Source organism: Spermophilus citellus (genome assembly GCF_964194105.1).
Source record: "Spermophilus citellus genome assembly, chromosome: X".
Taxonomy (NCBI): domain Eukaryota; kingdom Metazoa; phylum Chordata; class Mammalia; order Rodentia; family Sciuridae; genus Spermophilus; species Spermophilus citellus.
This window is the reverse complement of record NC_138190.1, coordinates 69,238,464-69,258,764: the sequence shown is the minus strand read 5'-3', so window position 1 is coordinate 69,258,764 and position 20,301 is coordinate 69,238,464. Positions and strand designations below refer to the sequence as shown.

The 20,301-nt window shown below is 46.8% G+C and overlaps 1 pseudogene across 1 annotated transcript; it reads left to right on the top strand.

Annotated features, from left to right (window-relative positions):
- Window positions 1-506: 506 nt before the first annotated feature.
- On the top strand, window positions 507-931 carry LOC308639900 (ubiquitin-conjugating enzyme E2 D2-like; annotated as a pseudogene). Its single transcript has one exon. The product of its transcript is annotated as a ubiquitin-conjugating enzyme E2 D2-like (transcript).
- The last annotated feature ends 19,370 nt before the right edge of the window (window positions 932-20,301 follow it).

Here is a 20,301-nt window from a genome sequence, read left to right as displayed (position 1 = left end):
CAAGCCAGATCCAAAATAAAACACAGCCTGTGACATGCAGATGTCATGCCAGTAAGTCCAGAGTAGCTGCTGCATCTTGCCCACTAAGTCCCACTAGCGTGACATCATCAATATGAGAGACGAGTGTAATGTCTTGTGGAACAAAAATTGATCAAGATCTCTTTGATTTAAATCAAGATGTGGTGCTGGGAGTAGACGGACCAGCTTTGCCAGCTGAAAACAAGCCGTCTCTGGTGGTCTGTACTGACAGGTATGGTTAAACATGCATGTGCTGTGTGGCTGTGTGGTACGTGTCAGCCCCTAGGACGGGGGAGGCAACAAAAGCTATGTGGGGAGGAGGCCGAGGCCACAGCTTGAGGGAGGCCCCAGCCCCTCTACACTTGTGTCTGGCTCAGCCCATGTGAGAAGAAGAGACAATCCTTCCCTCCCGCCTGGATTATCAAGAATTTGGGCTGGAACTTTGAGTACACACGAGATAGTTAGGAGCCAGACAAAAAGCACAGACTATGGTGCCGAAACAGATTTATAAGCAACTCAGTGATTTGGGCTGTGACCCTCCAGCACAATGTTCTGCAGGTCCGGTTGAGGATGATACGTTTTGTTGTGAAACCACAATTAGGGGACCTAATGACAGCCCATATAGAGGTGGTGTATTCTTTTTGACAATTCATTTCCCTACAAACTATCCCTTTGAACCATCTATGTTTGCATTTACAAGAATTTATCATCCACATATTAACAGTAATTTGTCTCAATATTCTAAGGTCACAGTGGTCTCCTGCTCTATTTCTAAAGTTCTTTTATCCATTTGTTCACTGCTATGTGATCCAAACCCAGATGACCTTTTTGTACAAGAGATTGCACAGATCTATAAGACAGAGATAAGTACAACTGAATGTATCAGGAAAGGACTCAGAAGTATGCCATGTGACGCTACCTTAAAGTAAGAATAACCTGCATTATAGCTGGAATAAACTTTGAATGACTCTTCCTTTTTTTGATTTTCTTTTCTAGATGCTCCCCTATCAGACCTCATCTTTTCAAATGTTATTTTTCATTTATCTCCCACCGTTCATTCACATGCTCACCTGAGAAGACTTAAGTTCTTCCAGCTTTGGACGGTAAGTGCTTTAGGAAACTACTGTAAAGTAGTTACAAGAGAACACTTGCCCAAGATTCAGAATTTAAAAAAAACTGGAGCATGTGTTTTATGTGGCCAATGTCTTCACACTAACTTGGTTATGAGACTAAACCATTCCTCACTGTTCTAACATACTGAGGATATCATCTGAGGGGAGGGAGATAGATGCTCAGTTGTCACATCAAAGCAAGCAGTATTATTCTAGCAGCATCCTTTTTGTTGAAACCTTCCACTATCAGAGATTTGACATACTTTATGCTCATGTGGCTGGAGAATTGGTATTGAATTTGTAGCATCAGCAGAACAGAAAACGTGATGTATTTTATACATATCAATAAAGGAATGAGGGGCTGGGGTTGTGTCTCAGCGGCAGAGTGCTCATCTAGCACGAGCGAGGCGCTGGGTTCAATCCTCAGCACCACATAAAAATAAATAAAATAAAGACATTGTGTCCAACTACGACTAAAAATATTTTTTTAAAAAAATCAACAAAGGAATGAGCTATTCTTGTCCCACAGAGAATGGAAATTGGAAGTCAAACACTCTTTGTATTCCAAAATACGGTCTCAAAACATTTTGTAATTTTAGCTTAAATTGTTAGGAGGCTTGGAGCTATTAGTTAATCTATCTTCCAATTCACTGTTTAATATAGCCCTGAATAAATGATGCAAGTTATTAATAGATGAGTGATCAACCTATAGCTCTGCTAGTAGTTGATTTATATTTCTTCAATAAAGTTGCATAAACAAAACACATACACACAAACACACACACACCACATCAGTAACTGCACACCAGGTACCAGTGGATGTTTTAATCTGCCCAAGCAATGAAACCACTACCAATACAGTACCTGTGATTGGAGCCATCATTGGGCTAACCTTGATTTCTGTACTGGCAAATAGGCAAATGAAATGGTGATGTGCTGGGAATCACCATCCCTGTATCCTTAAACTCCTCAGGGGTGGCACTGATCTCTGCAACACCAGTAGGAATGCAGAATTGAATTTGGTGGACTCTTTTCCTAGGTGGAACTAATCCTGCAGCCTTCTGAGATGGGAGGAAAGCTGTTGGTTCTTTGTCGTAAGAAATGGAAGAATGAGGTACTGGATATGAAGGCTGAGAGCAAAGTAACAGGATTCATCAAAGTAGTAGAAATAAAAAAAAAAAAAGCTGAGCCTCCTCAGAGTTAGGGGTCCCAAGAGTCGGTTGCCCAGAGTGGTTATGGTCAAGAGGTTTATATGATAATGTTAGTAGGGGAGTTAGTTAGCCCACAGGCTAGAGGTTGTAAAGAAGTGGGTCTTTGAGTCTAGTTACACAGGATACCTGGTGTTCATGTGCCCCCTGTCCAATCAGGGTGTGGATCACATTCAGCTTCCTCTCAGGGACTGGTTCAGTGTTCTGGAGCATACCTTCTGGCTCTAATGGAGTCACTGGTCATGAGCTGTCTACTCCAGTTGTAAACTCTGGGGGTAAGGGTAGAGTTTAATCCTGTCTACCTGACCCATTTCTATCTCCGGCTCTCACTTCCACTTGACCATTCCCACAATAATAATGGGTATTCCTCTCAAGGGGAAACCATGAGGGGATTCCACCAGCTGCTGAGTCTATCTATACCAATTTTGCATATTGAGACTGGCAAAATAAGAAGATGGGTTTTGAGATCCACTGGACCCACTAGATTCAGACCTGAGCTAAAACTCCATTGACTACCTGACCTCCATCATCCCCAACTCTGACTAGTGGACCACAGTGACTCTTCTGGAATTGTTGCAGGATTCTCACACAGAGAGATAGGGCACCTGGGTGTTCAGCAGGGAGCAGCATTTATTAGCAGTAGCACTGGCCCAGCTGTTTTGTATCCAGAGTCTGAGCCCCAAGCACACTGGAGTGTTTTCTTATATCCCCCTGTTACATGCTAGTTCCTTTGTCTTCCCTATGTGATCACATACATCTTGATTGGGCACTCTGTAGTATAAAGTTGTAACATAGTTGTGACAGTGTCATGCACATCAAGATGACGGCAGAGTTGCACCTATGCACAGAGTGTGCTGTGTCTCCTTTTCTTTACTTTGGTGGTGCATGTTGATGGTGCAGGTGCACATAGATATTGAGTGCATCTCCTGGCCTTTCTCTCTCTTCTGGGAGATCTCTTATGTGGGGAGCCATTCTGACACGTGATTGGGTGACTCCCGTTAAGGGCCTGAGGCGCTCTGGCTGTGTCGGAGCTATCCCGACCCTTTCCTGATGAGAGAGCCCATCCGTGTGGGGGTGTGCGTGACCACTGACCCCGGAGACCCAATCACTGACCCTGACCTTGGAGTGCAGCCCCCCCCTCAACCTTCATTGGATGGAATTCTCCCCTGAATCTCTTGTCCCCCAAATAAAAGGCTACTCCCCAGCGTGTTCGCTCTCTCTCTCTCTCCTGCTAGCCCAGAGAAATCCTCGCTGCCCTGCTGGGCGGCTAGAGGCGGGAACCAGGGAGGCGAGCCGTCTCGGACCTAGCAATGTAAAATGAGGTACTGGTTTGTGTGTTTTATTTTGATCTCTTCTAATTAACTTAATGCCTAGAACCTCATTAATGAAACCACTGCACAGGCCACATGGTAAACTCTTACCCCCTTTGATGTTCGAATTCCTTCAGGGTCAAAGAGCATCATCCTGATTCAATGGCTTCTATTTCCATAACATCATTATATGTGCAGCCATTTTTCTTTCAAACATAGCCTCCTTTAGACTGGGGACAGACCTTATAACCCAGGGTAGCAGGCAGGATAGGATTAGGCAGGCCCCCAACATTAAAACCACAACACTTATAAGTTTTGAATCCCACAAAAGTTGAAAACCTTCCTCCAAATAATTCTCCAGGTTTCCAAATTTTCGGATCTGGACCAGGCCATGGGTGATCTTTCTCATCTGATCTGTAATTTCTTCTATGACTTTGCCTACATCTTCAATTTGTAAGCAACAGTTGCTCAGCTTAAACTTCCCACATGCTCCACCTTCAGAAGCAGGCAAATAGTCTAGGAGGTACAGGCTCAATGACAATTATATGTGCAAAAAAAATTTTTTGTGGGATTCAAAACTTATAAGCGTTGTGGTTTTCATGTTGGGGGCCTGCCTAATCCTATCCTGCCTGCTACTCTGGGTTATAAGGTCTGTCCCCACTCTAAAGCCAAGTGGTTTTGATAGATAGCATTGTGCATTTGCGTTCTTTATGTGGCCAATAAATTGCAGGCTTGGGCAGTCTCATTAGTTATCATTTCAACCACAGCCTACAGCCTAATGATGCGATCTAATATGTAGATGGGAGTTTGGTTCCTCTGGGACACATCCTCTGCAGAGGTGGCTGGACCATAATAGTGAATTATCCACTCAGGGGGCCACCTATCATCTTTCCTGTCACTAAATGCCAGGGCTTGTGGCAGCTCTCTTTGGACCCCTTGGTCTTCCTATACTGGGACTCCCAAGTGCTCCCTGCTGGTTAGTGGAAGGAGGAAGAAGGAGGGCGAATTGTCCACAGTATACAAGATTCAGACTGGGATTGGGGCTGAACTTCATAAATCAGTGGATCTTGTTCCAAGTTGCCATCTGCGAGCTTTAAGCATAGGCGGCCCTTCCACATATCCAGTAGAGTCCACCTTGGGCTTGCCATTTGATTTCTAAGGCAGCATTTTTCCAGGCAAGTTTGAGGTTAGAGAAATTTGGCAGGAGGTTGAGATGTGGTTTTGTGTGATTTTAGGATTCTCACCATTGGTTTTTCTGGGTAATTACATTATAGAATTTTTGGTCCAGATATGTTAAGGTCCCAGCTGAAATGTTAAACTGTTTTCCCTCTTGGGCAAGACAATATTTCCAGTAATGAAGTTGTGAGGAACCAATCACCAATAGTTGAACGGGAAACATGGCTCCACTATAGGGCTCATGGCGGGGGGGGGGGCATGGAAAGCGAATGGAGCTAGACATGGCCACTGATCCCCCATATTAGTTCCTCCACACACATAGCAAAAAGAGACAATCAGAGATTGAACTGTAGTCTCTGCCAAGGTTAGGAACAGGTTTCTGGTCATTATGGTGATAGGAGGCAGGCTTTCCTCCATTTTCTCATAAAAGGAATGAAAGAATGGTGGGAGGAAGACTTAAGCAAAGCTGTGACCCACTGGAAGTGTAGTATGGCTCCTGCGTCATTGCCTCCTCTAGCTATACATATACCAATCTGGTGCCCTGGTTTCCCTCGGAGTCTTCAGGGTCAAGAACAGTGAAATGAATACACACCTAGCTCCCCATAAGAATCTATCATTTAGCCAAGCCTAAGCCCTACTAATTTCCACCAGACTTTCTAATAAAAGGCCACTCATAAGGGGTCATTGAAATATGCCTGGCTATAGGCTGCCTTAAAAAAAAAAAAAAAAGAATAGCAAAATTGACAGGGCTACAGGCTTCCTTCCAGTTTACAGTTGGTTGTAGTAACGTTTTGAAGGAGGACAGTTTTGCTCTTACTCTGCAAAGTGGCCCATGTAACACAACTCCAAGGGGGACCAAAAAAAAAAAAAAAAAGAAAAGAAAAGAAAAGAAAACCAAAATCCCAGCATAATCAATACAAATGGACCACAGGTTCTTTTGCACATATAATTGTCATTGAGCCTGTACCTCCTTTCCCCAGATGAGCCTCCATGTTATGTGGTAGACATATGGTTGGCCACAGCAATTGACCAAGTTTTGTTAATGACCCCACATGCATCAAAAGGTACTGACACTCGTTAGATTAGTGAACTGAACTTTGTAAATCAATGTATTCTATTCCAAATCGCCATCTGCGAGCTTTGGACTTCCAGCCACTCCTCAGTTGGGGAATACTGAGGGTCAAACCAAGTATATTGAGCTTCCTGTTGGCAGATAGAAGTGGTGGTTTATTATGTCTATACATCCCTGAGACCATTCCCTGGCAAGATAAATGGGCATGATATATATATTTAGAGAGAGGAAGAGATACAAATAGATATAGATATAGATAGATAGATATAGATACAGAGATAGATAGATATAGATAGTAGGGTTGTGGCTATACCTTGCCTGATTGAGTCATGCAAATCCATGCATCACAGGATGAGGGGCTTGATGGGAGCTGGATCAAACACAGCCAATAGCAATGAAACATCCTATCAAAAGAAGGTAAAAGACTACTAAAACTTTCCAATGCAGTTCAAGTCAGCCAGAGCAGTCTCTGCTAATCCTATGGAGAATATTAAGGCTAAGACTGTAAAACAGAGAGGGGTAAGGGGTGGCAGTGCCAAACATTTACAGTGCAAAGGCCAATATGGGAAATAACAATAGTTTATTTATCCTGGCAGGCAGTTGATTCCTCCATCTTCTGCCTTGCATAGAATAGTCAGCTTCCAGAGTGACCAAAGCAGGGCTGTGTCCTCAGGGGTCCCCAGGATGCAGCTGGATGGTTAACTTGCATGGTAGAGCTGGATCAGGAATGCACTCCCAACCCTAAGAAGCTGGTTACACCCTGCTGTGATGAATCCAGGAGACCACCTCAGCCACCTTCACTGCAGTAGGGGTGATGAAATGACAGTGAACAGACCCCTCCAAAGGGGCTTTAGTGGCTGGACATTCCATTCCTTTACCCAAATAGCATCTCCTGGTTTGAAGAGATTGGCATCAGTGCTCAGGCTCACACGTAGCAGTTCCCTAGCCCAATGGTGTACAATGGTCAGGGCTGAGGACACTGCTGTCTCAGAGTAACGTTGCCCAATTCCTTTAGATCTCCTCGTGTGCCTCTCATGACGGGAGGAGCGTGTCCTTAAAGAATCTCATAAGGGGGAAAAACTGTCTGTCTAGTAGGTTTAGACCTCATTCTTAACAAAGCAATTGTCAACACCTGGTCCCAGTGTAGGTAGGTTTTCATGACACCGTTTGCATTATTGTAACTTTAGAGTTGGGATCATTCACTCCACCTTCCCAGAGATCCTGGAATGGTAGGCAGGATGTAACTTCCAGGTGATCTTCAACCTCTTTGCCAACAATCGTTCCACGTCAGCCATGAATGATGGCCCATTTTCTGATCCCGTGGTGATGGGGATTCCAAATCAAGGAGTGATTTCCTTTAGGAGAGACAAGGCCACCTCACATGCCCTCTCTATGTGACTAGGGAAGACCTCTATCCAGCCTGAGGAAGTGCACAAAAAGACAAGCAAATATTTATAGCACAGACCCAGGGGAGCTCAATGAGGTCCACAAATATATCTTCAAATGGGGGCCATCCAACACGTTGCACCCCAGGGGAGAACTTTGGTCCCTGACAGGGTTATTCCAGGTAAATATTTTACATTGTTTGCAACACTGCTCAGGCTATGCTGGAGAGCCAGAGAATGTGGAGATGTCGAACCAATGTGGCCTCCAGACCTGTTTGGCAAATGTGGGTCTCCTAGTGGAACTGCTTGACAAAGGCTGGGGCTTGGGCCTGGTAATTGCTGTTTGGCCATCTTCAAACCTACACCATCTTCCCAGGTGGTAACTTCCATCTTTGGTTTGAAACCAGATGTTCTCATGTTGTGACTGATTGGTTTCCCATTCTACCAATGCACTAGGGAATAGGGTGGCAGTCATGGCGGTTTGTTCTGTGGTCTCCTTGGAGGCCAGGAACTTGGCCTCTTGGTCTCCATTATGATGTCCCAGAATGACCATAGAGTTTCCCCATGATGTTCCTGACATTGTATGACTGCCACCTTTTTCAGGAGCCCATACAGCATCTAACAGTTCCAGGATTTCTTTGTTTTACTTTATGCTTCAGCCTCCTGTTCTGATTAGGTCCTTGTCTTTATATAATGCTCCATGCATGCACATGGAGGGTAGTGAGGGCATATTTCAAGTCTGTCTATATATTGACACATATTTCTGCTGCCAGTTAAAGGGCTCGGGTCAGCCTGATGAGGTTCCTTTTGGCAGAGGTTTCACCTCAATGGTGGAATTTAGGGTCACCATGGAGTACCCATCAGGGAGTTCTCCTTCTTCCACAAAACTAGTACCATCGGTGAGGTACTCAGCATTGGGGTCTTTGGGAGGCTGGTCTCATAAGTTGGCTGGAAAATACCTCAACCATGAGTTTGCTGCTGTCATGATCCAGTTGACCTGGCCAGACAGAGAGTAGGGTTGTGGGGTTTTGAGTCTACACAGCTTCTAGGTGGATGTGTATATTTTCCTACAGCATTCCCTGACGTCTGGCCATACAGGCATTAGTCAGCCAATATTGTCCTTTATACTCCATTAATATCAGAACTCAGTGTGGCACCCAGACTGTGGATTCCTGTCCCATAGTCAGTTTGTCAGCCTCTGATACCAAGAGGCCCATGGCTGCAAGTGCTCTAGGCAGAGTGGCCAATCTTGAGTGACAGAGTCAAGGAGCTTGGAGACGTAAGCCACTGGCCAATGCCATCACCCCAGCATTTGGGTTAGGACACCCACTGCAATGACAGTGTGCTCATGTATGTACAAGAAGAAAAGCTTGGGCACATCTGGGATTCCCAAGCTGGGTGCTGCATTGGTGAGAGCTCACTGATTTCCTCAAAGGCCTTCTTTTGGGCTTGTTGAAATTCTCACTGTTCCACCTTTCTGGCTTCATAAAGAGGTTTTGCCAAGATAGAGAAGTTAGGTATCTAGATTCTACAGAGACCTCCAGACCCAAGGAACTCCCAGAACTGGCGCCGGGTTTGCAGAACCGTGATTGAACTGGACTGTTTTTCTCTCTGGGCCGAGTTGACATTGTGTGGACTGGCAAGAGAGTTGTGCTTCAGGATGATTGTCAGGGCCAGAGGATTCCACACTTGAGAAGTCTCTCTGGGTGCCTCTGGATCCCAATCTGTGCCTTGGGAGGAAGGAAATATTGTTTTTGATGGATAGGTCCAGCACTTGTCTTTAATTCCACTACCTTGGGGAGTATGTTTTGGGCTGGTCCAGGAGAATTATCTTCAGCTCACATCTCAGACACCTTGAAAGGAAGCTCAGGTCCCCGTTGTGTCCTTTCTACAAGACTGTAGAGGCACCACTGTTCTGCTTGGGGGACCGTGAGAGGAGGATTTTTGCTGCTGTCCTTCCTGGGGTCAGGGTGGCTTGGCCGTGAGAGTGGAAAGTGTTCTGTGCCTGCAGTTTTTCCAAAGGTCTCAACCCATTAAAGGCATGGGGCAGTCATAGAGGTACCGGAATTCGTGAATAACGTCATGGCCACCTAAATTGCATTATCCAGGCAGTGAATAGGGTGATGAGCTTGGCTAACTGTGGTTTCCACAATAGTGGATTGTCACTTTGGGAGTGGGCTCACGGGTTAGAGCACCGCAGAGCTTTCTGCACCAGTGTGGGCCATGAAGCTCCTGGGCGGGGATCAATCATAGCCCGAGTTTTCTCAGTGAAGGAGGGGGTATGGTTTTTCCAATTCAGGAGATTAGCAGTGGTAAGAGGCTGCTATATGAAGGTACGTTGTCCCCCTTGCACATGCCTGTCTTGAGCATAGTAGATGGGACCCTGGGTTTCTCTCTGTGGCATCTGCAGGGCACCTTGTTGTGTATTGGGAAGCGGGGGTGTAAGCTGGGACCTCCTGGCACTCTCTGGCCAGAGTATACAGGGTTAAACCTGGACGCTACTAGATGGCTATGGTGAGGGCCATTTCGGGTGGCTTCTGTGGGAGAAGTGGCCTGAGTGGTGTGAGCAGCCTCTAGAGAGTTTCTGGCTGCAGTAATTGTAGGCAGTGCTAGTGGCAGTGGGGCATATGCTGGTGCATAAGGTGGGGGATTTCCTTGGGCTCTCCAGATAGAATGGGCATCTTGGTTTCTGGTCAGCATTGTGAGGGAGATATCACCCGGCCCCTCATACTATTTTACTTCTCTTCCAGACAAGCCCTCTGCCAACGTGGCCAAGGGAGGACCACGTCTTACCAACAGTCAATGTTAGGGAACTGTCAGGCTGGCCAGGGTCCCCTACAATGACCCTAAACACCTTGCTAACTAGTTGTTTATCTCATGACTCCTTGGCAGGCCAACCTCCTCTGAATCAGGGCCAATATATTTCACAGAAGGTCAACTTAACTCCATAGTCTCCAGAATATCCCTTTTTGATATTTTTTGTCATACACTCTGCGGGGGGTGGGGTAGTAAGCTTACTCTGTTTGCCAAGCATTTCCTCCCCCTGGAAGACAGCAATCACACACATTGGTGGGGGGAGGAAAAGGGGTGAGCAATCACTGTCTCTGGCCACTTCTAGACACATCCCTCCCGTAGATTTCTCAGGCGCCTCTTCACATTTGTGCCGCAGTCTGGCTGGGCACAATTCAGGAGCCACTTGTCAAAAGAAACGAACTTTATTTTTAGAACCACACACACCAAACCACACAACTCCTCAGGAAAAACCTTCAGAGCCCAACTGTCACCACCGGCTTCCCACAAGCCTCTCAACCTCCCCCACTCTTCCTGCTCTTGAGGCCGATTGGCTGGGTCGCGTGGGCGGAGCCAAAAAAAAGTCCCCCAATGAGCAGCTCCATGGTCTGAAAGGGCGGGGAAACAGCCCAATTAGCATCAGCACAGAGGAGCCAATCAGTTGGCAGTAGAAGTTGCTGGGGCCCCTGTGAGCCAATCATCAGCTGGCAGCTGGAAGTTTGCTGGCAGCTGGAAGTTTGCTGGGGCCCCTTCGGCTGTGGCTCTCAACAACATTGGCAGATCACTGTGAATCCTCAACCTGGGCCAGGCTTGAAGACCTTACGGAGAGCCCTGTGCTTGAAGTGGCACCCCCTTTCTCCACAGAAAAGCCCTCTTCACCATGGCTGATTTTAGGACTGTCAGTAAAAGAGTCCAATGTAGAGAAACTTCCTATTTTCATATCACCCTGTTTACTTGGCCACTGGCCGGGAAGATACCAGCCAGTCCAGGTGCTGGACACCCCCTTACTAGTTTTCACAAACGTATCCAGTATAGTATTTTGAAGAAATGTGCAAACAAGGTCTCTGGCCTTCAGCTGGCCTCACAGACATGTGTACATTTTTAAGATAAGTTACAACTGGGCTCCATGGTAACAGCTGGCAGGGGGAGGAAAGAAAGGGGAGAAGAAGCCCTCCCCTTCTCAGGTGCTGTCCTTGAAGAGTTAATATACTCAGAACAGTGAAAGAAAAAGCTGCTTATATGTGCACTTCTGCGGACAGTGAACTTCTGAGACCCTCCTCTTACACGCTGGGTATAAAACTCTGAAACTCCCTGAACTCGGGGTTCAGGGGATTGATTGATTACAGCAAAGGCTGTACCCTCTGAACCTGGCTGCAGCCAAATAAAACTGTTCCCTGCTATCTTCGGTGCCTCGCCTCCTTTGTCCCTACAACATTTTTGGCGACCCAGATTGGACAGAGGAGGTAAGGAAGGCTATTCTGCTTCTCTTGTCTCCGGGAACCAGCTTCCCTGGGGCGATGGGGGACAGGATCGACTCACCAGGCGTCCTGAGGCTGCCATCCCAAGGCACAGCAGAACCCACAGGAAGCAGGAACCAGAATCAGTCTTTTGGAGCACCGCCCATCTGAACAGGTAGGACCTGGGTCCATTTGGTTTTGTAGCCCACCTGACTTCCCCTTCGAGGCCTAAGTGGGTGGAAGAGAGGCTTGGTCACCCTCTGTTGGGTCCCGAGTACCCTCCAAAGTGGTTGGAGCTGAAAGGGACCCGGGGAGTTGCCCGAGTAGTCTCTGTTTGGGGTCAGTGAGCAGAGGGGAAACCGTGACTCCCTTTTCTGCTTGGTTTGGAATTATTGGAATTTGGGTGGTATAGGAATTCTGTCCTGGCCACGTCTGTGTGAAAGTGTGTGAATGAGACAGACAAAGGGAAGGGTTCCGACCCAACCTGAGGGCCGAAGTGAGTACAGAGTCCTGATCCGCGATTCCATGGCACCTCATACAGTCTATGGCGGGATTTCACCAACCGACCTCTAGGTGAAAGCTCCAGGTCGGGGGTTGATACCGATCCACAAGGCTAAGAGGGCCCTAAGTCCCTGAGAGGGGAATGGCCGGAGATGGACCAAGCGAGTCTTGTCCTAAGTGTGGTTTTGTTCTAAGTGTGTGACACCGATGTAGGGTGGAACATGGGAGGCACACTAAGAAAACTGAGCTTTCTGAAATGTGTGTGAGAAACCTTTAGGAAGGTTTTCCTGGTAACTGGAGTGAGACTCACTCCACAAAGGTTGCATACTCTGTGAATTAGACTGGCTCACCCAAGATGTGGGATGGCCACCAGAAGGATCTTTAGATGAGAGAGTGTTTGCTGAGGTCCATTTGATTGTTGTTGGAATCCCTGAACCATTTCTCTTACATGGATTGCTGACAAGAGATAATACAGAAACAGCCCCCTTGGTTGAGAGCCTGTCTAGATGGACAGACCAAGCTGATGTTAGCCAGGAGCATAATGGTCTCTAAGACCCGGCGGAAAACAGCTAAACAGAAAACCTGACTAGGAAAGACAGGAAAGGGATACAGTTTTCCCCCTGAGCCAGAAGAGGACCCACAACCTTAAGTGCCACTCTACCCAACTTTGCCAAGACCACAGGGACAACAGACTGTCCCCTCACCCCCTTGTCCTCAGAGGCAACAAATGAAGGCCCCCCAATACTGGCTACTCCTTCTTCTGTGATGTCCTCAGAGCCAAAGTCTTCCTAGGACCAAAGACTCTTTCACCTCCCAAGATGAAGGTGGGAGATTTGTCCCAAGACCAGAGCCACAACTCAGATGAGAGCAGTCCAGATGCCCCTGCAAGGAACTAAAGGACCTGCCCATGTTGACCAGAGGGAAACACCTGAGGGAGACAAGGCAGTTTTGTGTGCCAGCCTTTCTCCACCATTGAGCTCATAAGCTGGAAAAATCATACTCCCTCCTACACGGAGAAACCCTGGGCCATGACTGATCTGATGCAGCCCATTATCCAGACCTAGGATGGGGCCCCAACAAAGAAGAAGGGCTAAAGATAGAGAGACGTCAAGAAGCCCTCCTAGGAAGTCTAAAAGAATAGGAAAAAAAGAGAACAAAACACACTGTCTGTGCCCAAGAGTTAGAAGGAAGATGAGCCAGCTCGGAGCCCTAGCCTAAGCCAAGCGCATCTGCAGACAAACAGAGCCGAGATAAGCCTCCTGCTGCTCTAGCATCTCCCTCTTGCACCCTTGATAGCCCTGAACATTTCTCTCGGCCCCACATCTGCCTAAGGCCCCTCTGCCCTATGAAACTGGCAGCAATAATCGAAAGAGATGTGCGCAACTGACTCAGAGCTAAATGTCCAGGCCACCACCGCTGTTGGAACCTGATAAACTGGCCATGGGCACCAGAGGTGCCCGGGGGAGAAGGGGTACATACAAGTGTAGCAGCTGCAATGCCAGTTTGTCAGTGAAGAAATGCACAGGTGCAAGCAACAGGTGATGAATGCAGCCTTTGTGGGACAGGCTCAGAGAGCCATTTGCCAAAAATTACAATCCTAGAGGGCTTTACTGAGAAGTGTGCCAGTGAGCTGATTAAGGTGGCCACCACAGTTTTCATCAATCGAGATCCGGAGACTCAAAGACAGGCAGACCAGAAAGATGAAGAGGAGGATGGATCTCCTTACAGCGGCCCTCACCACAAACCCAGAGGTCACTCAAAGGGGTGTCTCACTAGAACAAAGCCAATGGTCCAAATGTTTATAAGGAAAAGAAAAAAAAATGTGGCCGGACAAAAGGGGAAGCCTCCAATGGCCCCAGCGGGCAAGCACCCACTGCCATGCTCACATGCTAAGCCTTGAACAGAGAAGGAATGAATGTTTTCCCCCAACTTTTGGCCCCAGCCCCTCCTTTCAGTTTCTTCCCACTTGCTGGGAAGTTGATGATTGACGATTATGGCAGGGGTCCCATAGACACACACAACTGCATCTGATGCATGAGACCCAGCGCCTCAGGAGGGCTCAGCTGCTGCAAGCCCCCAAATGAACCAGGAATATGTTCATGTTAACAACTAGTAGTGGGCCATAGGGTGCTCACTCCAAAAAGACATGCCACCCTGGCTCCAAGCCACACGCTGGGAGCCACCAGCAGGAAGGGACTCAGAGCCCCATGCACCCAGGTATGCTGAACAAAAGCACAAGTGGGGCAACTAATATATACAATTAGAGCAGGCTCCCACCTGGCAGGAGGAGAAAGCCACACAAAGAGCACCACCTAGGTGGGCACAATGTGGCTGCCACACTGGGACCTGCACAGAACCGCACCGCTGCCCTCCAACCTTGGCAGACGGCTCACGGCGAGATTGACATAGGTGCCTTTTACACAAATGATGTCCCAGGTCATCAGTCTCTGCTAAGATTTACATTAGATTTAAGAGTTGGAGAATCCTAGCCGCCAAGATCCTGCACTGGGAGATACCACACACACACACACACACACACACACACACACACACAAAGCGCCAGACGCTCTATGTACGCCTCCCTTCCCTAAATGACAGTTCCTCCCAGGGGCTTGAGTACACCATCATTGGGACAGCACTGGACTCTGACATAAAATCTCATATCTATCAAGAAAAAGGTCCAATACTTTGGTTACCATCTGACTTGGCAACAGGACAGACAATAGCAACTGGGCCTCAAAAGAAGATCTGCTCAATTCCAGTCCCTTCAACCTGCCATCAGACTAGAGAATTCTTGGGGGCTACTGGCTTCAGACATGTATGGATCCCCAAATTTCAGTTATGACAAAAGCCCTCTATGAAACCACAAAGGGGGGAAATGGGATCCTCTTATATGGCGGTCAACTAAGTAAAAGGCCTTTGAGGACATTAAACAAGCACTGACCTGTGCACCTGGATTATGGCTCCCTGACCTCACAAAGCCTTTCTTTCTGTATGTCCGTGATCAGTCTGGAGTGCCTATAGGAGTTTTGACTCAGATGCTGGGGGCATGGCACCGTCCAGTGGCCTATTTGTCCAAACAGCTGGACTCTGTAGCCCAGGGCTGGCCACCTTGTTTACGGGCCCTTGAAGCCACAGCTCTTCTGATGTTGGAAGCTGATAAACTGGCCATGGGACAAGAACTGGTTGTCAGAGTTCCTCATTCAATTTTGACATCGTTAAAATATAAAGGACACTATTGGTTGACTAATGAAAAATGGTCAAATATCAGGGCATGTTATGTGAAAACCCACGTATCCACGTTGAGGTCGTCAGAACTCTAAACCCAGCAACTTTGCTGCCCATTGGACCTGGAAAACCTGATCACAAATGTGTTGAGGTCGTGGATGCAGCATTCTCCAGCAGACCAGACCTAACAGACCAGCCTCTCGAGGACCCTGATGCAGAGTACTTCACAGATGGAAGCAGTTTTATAAAAGATGAGGTATGTTTTGCTGGATATGCAGTGGTCACTCTGGACTCCACTGTCAAGGCAGAACCTCTGCCTCAGGAAACTTCAGCACAAAAAGTAAAACTTATTGCTTTGACTCAAGCACCTCAGTTGACAGCAGGAGTCTGTGTGGATATTTACATAGACTCAAAATATGCGTTCGCTACCCTTCATGTTCATAGGGCCTTATGTAGGCTAATTAACTCAGGAGAGAAAAAAAGGGGGGAACATGATGTATGGACAAGAAATTCTTAAACTTTTGGATGCGCTGTGGGCTCCCAGGAAGGTTGTGATTACATACTGCAGAGGTCATCAAAACGGAGACACTGTGGTTTCTCAGGCAACCGGAGAGCTGACAGAGAGGCCAGTTTAGCTGTCTGCAAGAAACGGGAAGACAATCCAGTCCCAGGTTTAAATGCTGCCCTTCTGCCTGGCCAACTAGCTAACAGAGTAGGAACCAACATACTCCCAACATGAAAGTAAGTGATTTAAGACTGAAAAAGAAAAGATAGTAGAGATTTTCTGATGGCCCAATAGCCATCCGGAGATTCTAGCCCCAGCCTTTATCAGACAGTTTTACAGGGAAACATGCTGCACATACAACACTTGAGACAGTTCTGAGTCAACATTTCTATGTCCCCTGGCTCACAAGCAACAGCTGGATGGTCTGCAAACAAGGTGATGTTTGTGCTCACAACAATTCTTGTCAGGGGGCAAAGCTTCCACCAGGAATCCAAACTATAGGAGGAGCCCCTTTTGAAGAATTAAAAGTAAACTTCACTGAACTACCACACTCACGGGGCTATAAATAACTTTTGGTTTTTGTGTGTTCATACTCTGACAGGTGGAAGCCTTTCCCACCCACAATGAAAAGGCTAAGGAGATACTAGGATGCTTCTCTGGGAAATGATTCCCAGATTTGGTGTCCCAATAAGTACTGGCTCAGACAATAGGCCAGCTTTTGGGCAGAGGCGGTATGATTACTGACCAAGAGTGTAAATGGAAGTTACATACTGCCTATAGGCTGCAGAGTTCTGGTAAAGTTCAAAGGATGAACAGGACTTTAAGGCTCAATTGGGTAAGCTGTGTCAGGAGACTCACTTACATTGTGAGGAACTTCTCCCTATCATACTGTTGAGTATTAGATCCACTCCCACTAGGAGGAATGGATTCTTTTCTTTTGAGATTGTATATGGGACATCCCCCCCTCTTATTAGGGGACTTAAGAGAGATAGGAAAATTAACCCTGAGACGACAGCTTCAAGTCTTAGGGAAAACTTTACAGGTTCTCAACCAATGGGTTAGAGAAAAATTGCCAGTAAGTTTGACCACAGGTGCACACTCCTTCAAGCCTGGATATTGAGTCTAGGTCAAAAAATGAAATATTTAACCCCTGAACTTCTTTGGACAGGCCCTTTCACTGTTATTTTATCCATCCCAACTACAGTAAAGTTTGCAGAGATAGGTCCCTGGATTCACTACACCAGACTCACGCCTGCAGCTGAGGCCTGGGAATGCCCTCCAGATGCTGCTACACTCTTGAAGCTGACCATCCCAAAGAAAAAGGAGCACCAGAGAAGCTTGAGGATCAGAAGGACAACAGCCCTGCTCCAGTCACACCGGAAGCTGACTGGTCTACGCACGGCCGAAGCTTGAGGAGGCCACGGCCCTGTTCCAGCCACACAGGAGGGACTGGCTGATCAATGCCCCATGAAGGATAAACTGCCCACCAGGACTAATGGACTCTTTCAACCTCAGAGATAGTTCTTATACTGTAATGCATTGGCACCCCTTGCTTCTAGATATATACATAGTTCTCTGTTTGGTTTTTGCTACTGGTTTGATAACAGTAACTCCTAACTGACTGGACTCTGGGTAACAAAATTTCACTTATACTTTGTTTTATCTTTCTTATATAAGTTTTCTAGGATTTGTTTGGTGTTATTAGTTTTTTTTGTTGTTGTTAATTCATGCTATTTAACCTATGCTAACCAAAATGTTAGTCTATTATTTAGTTTAGTTTCCTTTGATCACCTTACGAGGTTCTGCCCTACTCCTATTCCAACCATGGAGATCATGTGAACCATGTGTCAAGACAATCCACTATAACCAGGAGGTGGTAAAACATATATTTAGGACCTGTCCTGCCAGAGGAATGCAATGGATGGATGACTGTTTGGAAAGGAAAAAGAGGTCCATTGGAAAGAAACTTGATTTAGGAGGTCACCAATCTTGGAATGAAGGTAACTGGCCACCCCAGAGGATTTATTGCCACTTTTGCTCCTGCTACCTGGGCACAAAATGGCAGTTGGAGCTATAGAACTCCTATTTACATGTTAAACAGAATTATTCACTTACAAGCTGTACTAAAAATTATTATTAATCAGACTGCCACATCCTTTGACCTCCTGGCCACACAACAGACCAGATGTGAGTGGCTAACTATCAAAACCGCTTGGCATTAGATTACTTACTGGCTGAGGAAAGAATACATGTGGAGAGGTCAAGAGCTCAGATTGTTGCATCCAAATGGATGACAATAGACAAACAGTTAAGAATATGGTCAACAACACAAGAGAACTAGCACATGTGCTCATTCATACCTAGAAGGGCATTAAAGTTTGGGTCCCAAACATGCTTTTGGGAGATGCTTTTCAACTCTTGGTAGATTTAAAACTTAACTGCTACAATGGGTATTCTGCTGTTAACCTGTTCATTGCTCCCATGCTTGGCTCCACTGTGCATTAAAACTATGGGGTCCACTACAGAAGCTGCTGTTGAAAGGATGACAACAACTAAGGTTTTGGCATTCTATAAGGCCTTGAGCCAAGATAATGGTAATGATGCTCTTAAATTTAAAGGATTAAATTATGGGGAGCATCATTAAAGGGGGGAATTGAAGTGGCACCCCCTTTCTCCACAGAAAAGCCCTCTTCACCATGGCTGATTTTAGGACTGTCAGCAGAAGAGTCCATTGTAGATAAACTTCCTATTTTCATGTCACCCTGTTTACTTGGCCACTGGGCGAGAAGATACGAGCATTCCAGGTGCTGGACACCCCCTTACTAGTTTTTCACAAACATATCCAGTATAGTACTTTGAAGAAATGGGCCAACAAGGCCTCTGGCCTTGAGCTGGGCTTCACAGAGATGTGTACATTTTTAAGATAAGTTACAACTGGGCTCCATGGTAACAGCTGGCAGGGGGAGGAAAGAAAGGGGAAAAGAAGCTCTCCCCTTCTCAGGTGCTGTCCTTGAAGAGTTAACTTGCCCAGAACAGTGAAAGAAACAGCTACTTTTATGTGAACTTCTGCAGACTGTGAACTTCTGAGACCCTCCCTTATATGCTGGGAATAAAACTCTGAAACTCCCTGAACTCGGGGTTCAGGGGATTGATTGACGACAACAAAAACTGTACCCTCTGAACCTGGCTGCAGCCAAATACAACTGTTTCCTGCTGTCTTCAGTGCCTTGCCTCGTTTGTCCCTACAACATGCTGCCTTAAGCAGTATGAGGATTGCCACGGACCCATGGATCAGAACTCTGCATTCGCTCTGGGCTTAGCCTGCGCCATTCAGCCACCATTAGCTTGCATTCAAATAGTTTCCAACCTGCTGCCCAGTACCTTAGACTTTCGTTTTTGTCTCATGCAATGGAGCCTACTGGGGCATCCCTTGGAGTTGATCAGGCCCCCCTTGTGCCAATTAGAGCAGGTCTAACTCTTGAACCCAGGCTCCCACCTGGCTGAGAGCCAGAGCTCCCTGAGCTGGTTCCTGAGGTCCCTCTGGGTTCACTTGTGCTCCCAGGTCCTTCACTGGCAGGCCAGGAGGGTTAGTCCCCTATGGATCAATCAGCCCACTGGCACCAGATTGAGGTTCCCTCCCCCAGAATCCCAGGGACTGCACCCCAGTGACAGAGGGCATACCATCTCTGCCTCCAGACCCTGGACACGAGCCCTCAAGAAATATTGAGGGATTGTCGCACAGGGAGACAGGACACTGCAGCCTTCAGCATTGTGCACAGGCACAGTGGAGCACAGAGTACAGCAGGGCTTGTCTTCTACATGTTGGTTACTTTGCCTTCTCCATCGGGTAACACACATTTTGATTGGGTATTCTATACAATAAAATTGTAACATAGTTGCGACAGTGTCACACACAATAGGATTATGGCAGGGTTGCACCTGGGCACAGAGTATTGCCAGAGTTGGTCCTGTGCACCGAGTGTGCCATGCGGCCTTTTTTTGGGGTGCACATGGGCACATTGTTTTTGAGTTTATCATGTCGCTTTGCTCTCAGCTCCCAGGAGAGCATTTACCACAGAATGAATGTCAGTTCAGGGGCCATATACAGTAATCCCTGCAAGGTCTTCTATTTTTGTTCCCCAGTACATAGTCACACCAGTAAAAGGCTTTAGGTTTCTTTGGGGAAGGCTGGGAGGGAGGTTAGGTGTATAAATTTTGGTAACGTACCTGAGTCCTTCCACAAACAGCCTGCCCTTCATTAAGGGGTTCTGGGTCTGTGAACTGGCTCAAATCTGGAAACATTGCCTGAGACAATCAGTTATTTTTTTTTAATTCAAATTAGACTTGTTCACTTGACCTGAAACTCGCCCACTGACATGGTTCAAGTAAGACTTCAGTAGACTTCCCATCAATATCACTTCCAGGAACACCATGACCAACTGTAAGTTATAGCGTTCAGATAGCTGATTTGACCCTACGGGAAGAATGCCTACCTTGTGTTTGGTGATTAAATGCCACCACTTTCCCCCTGCCACCACT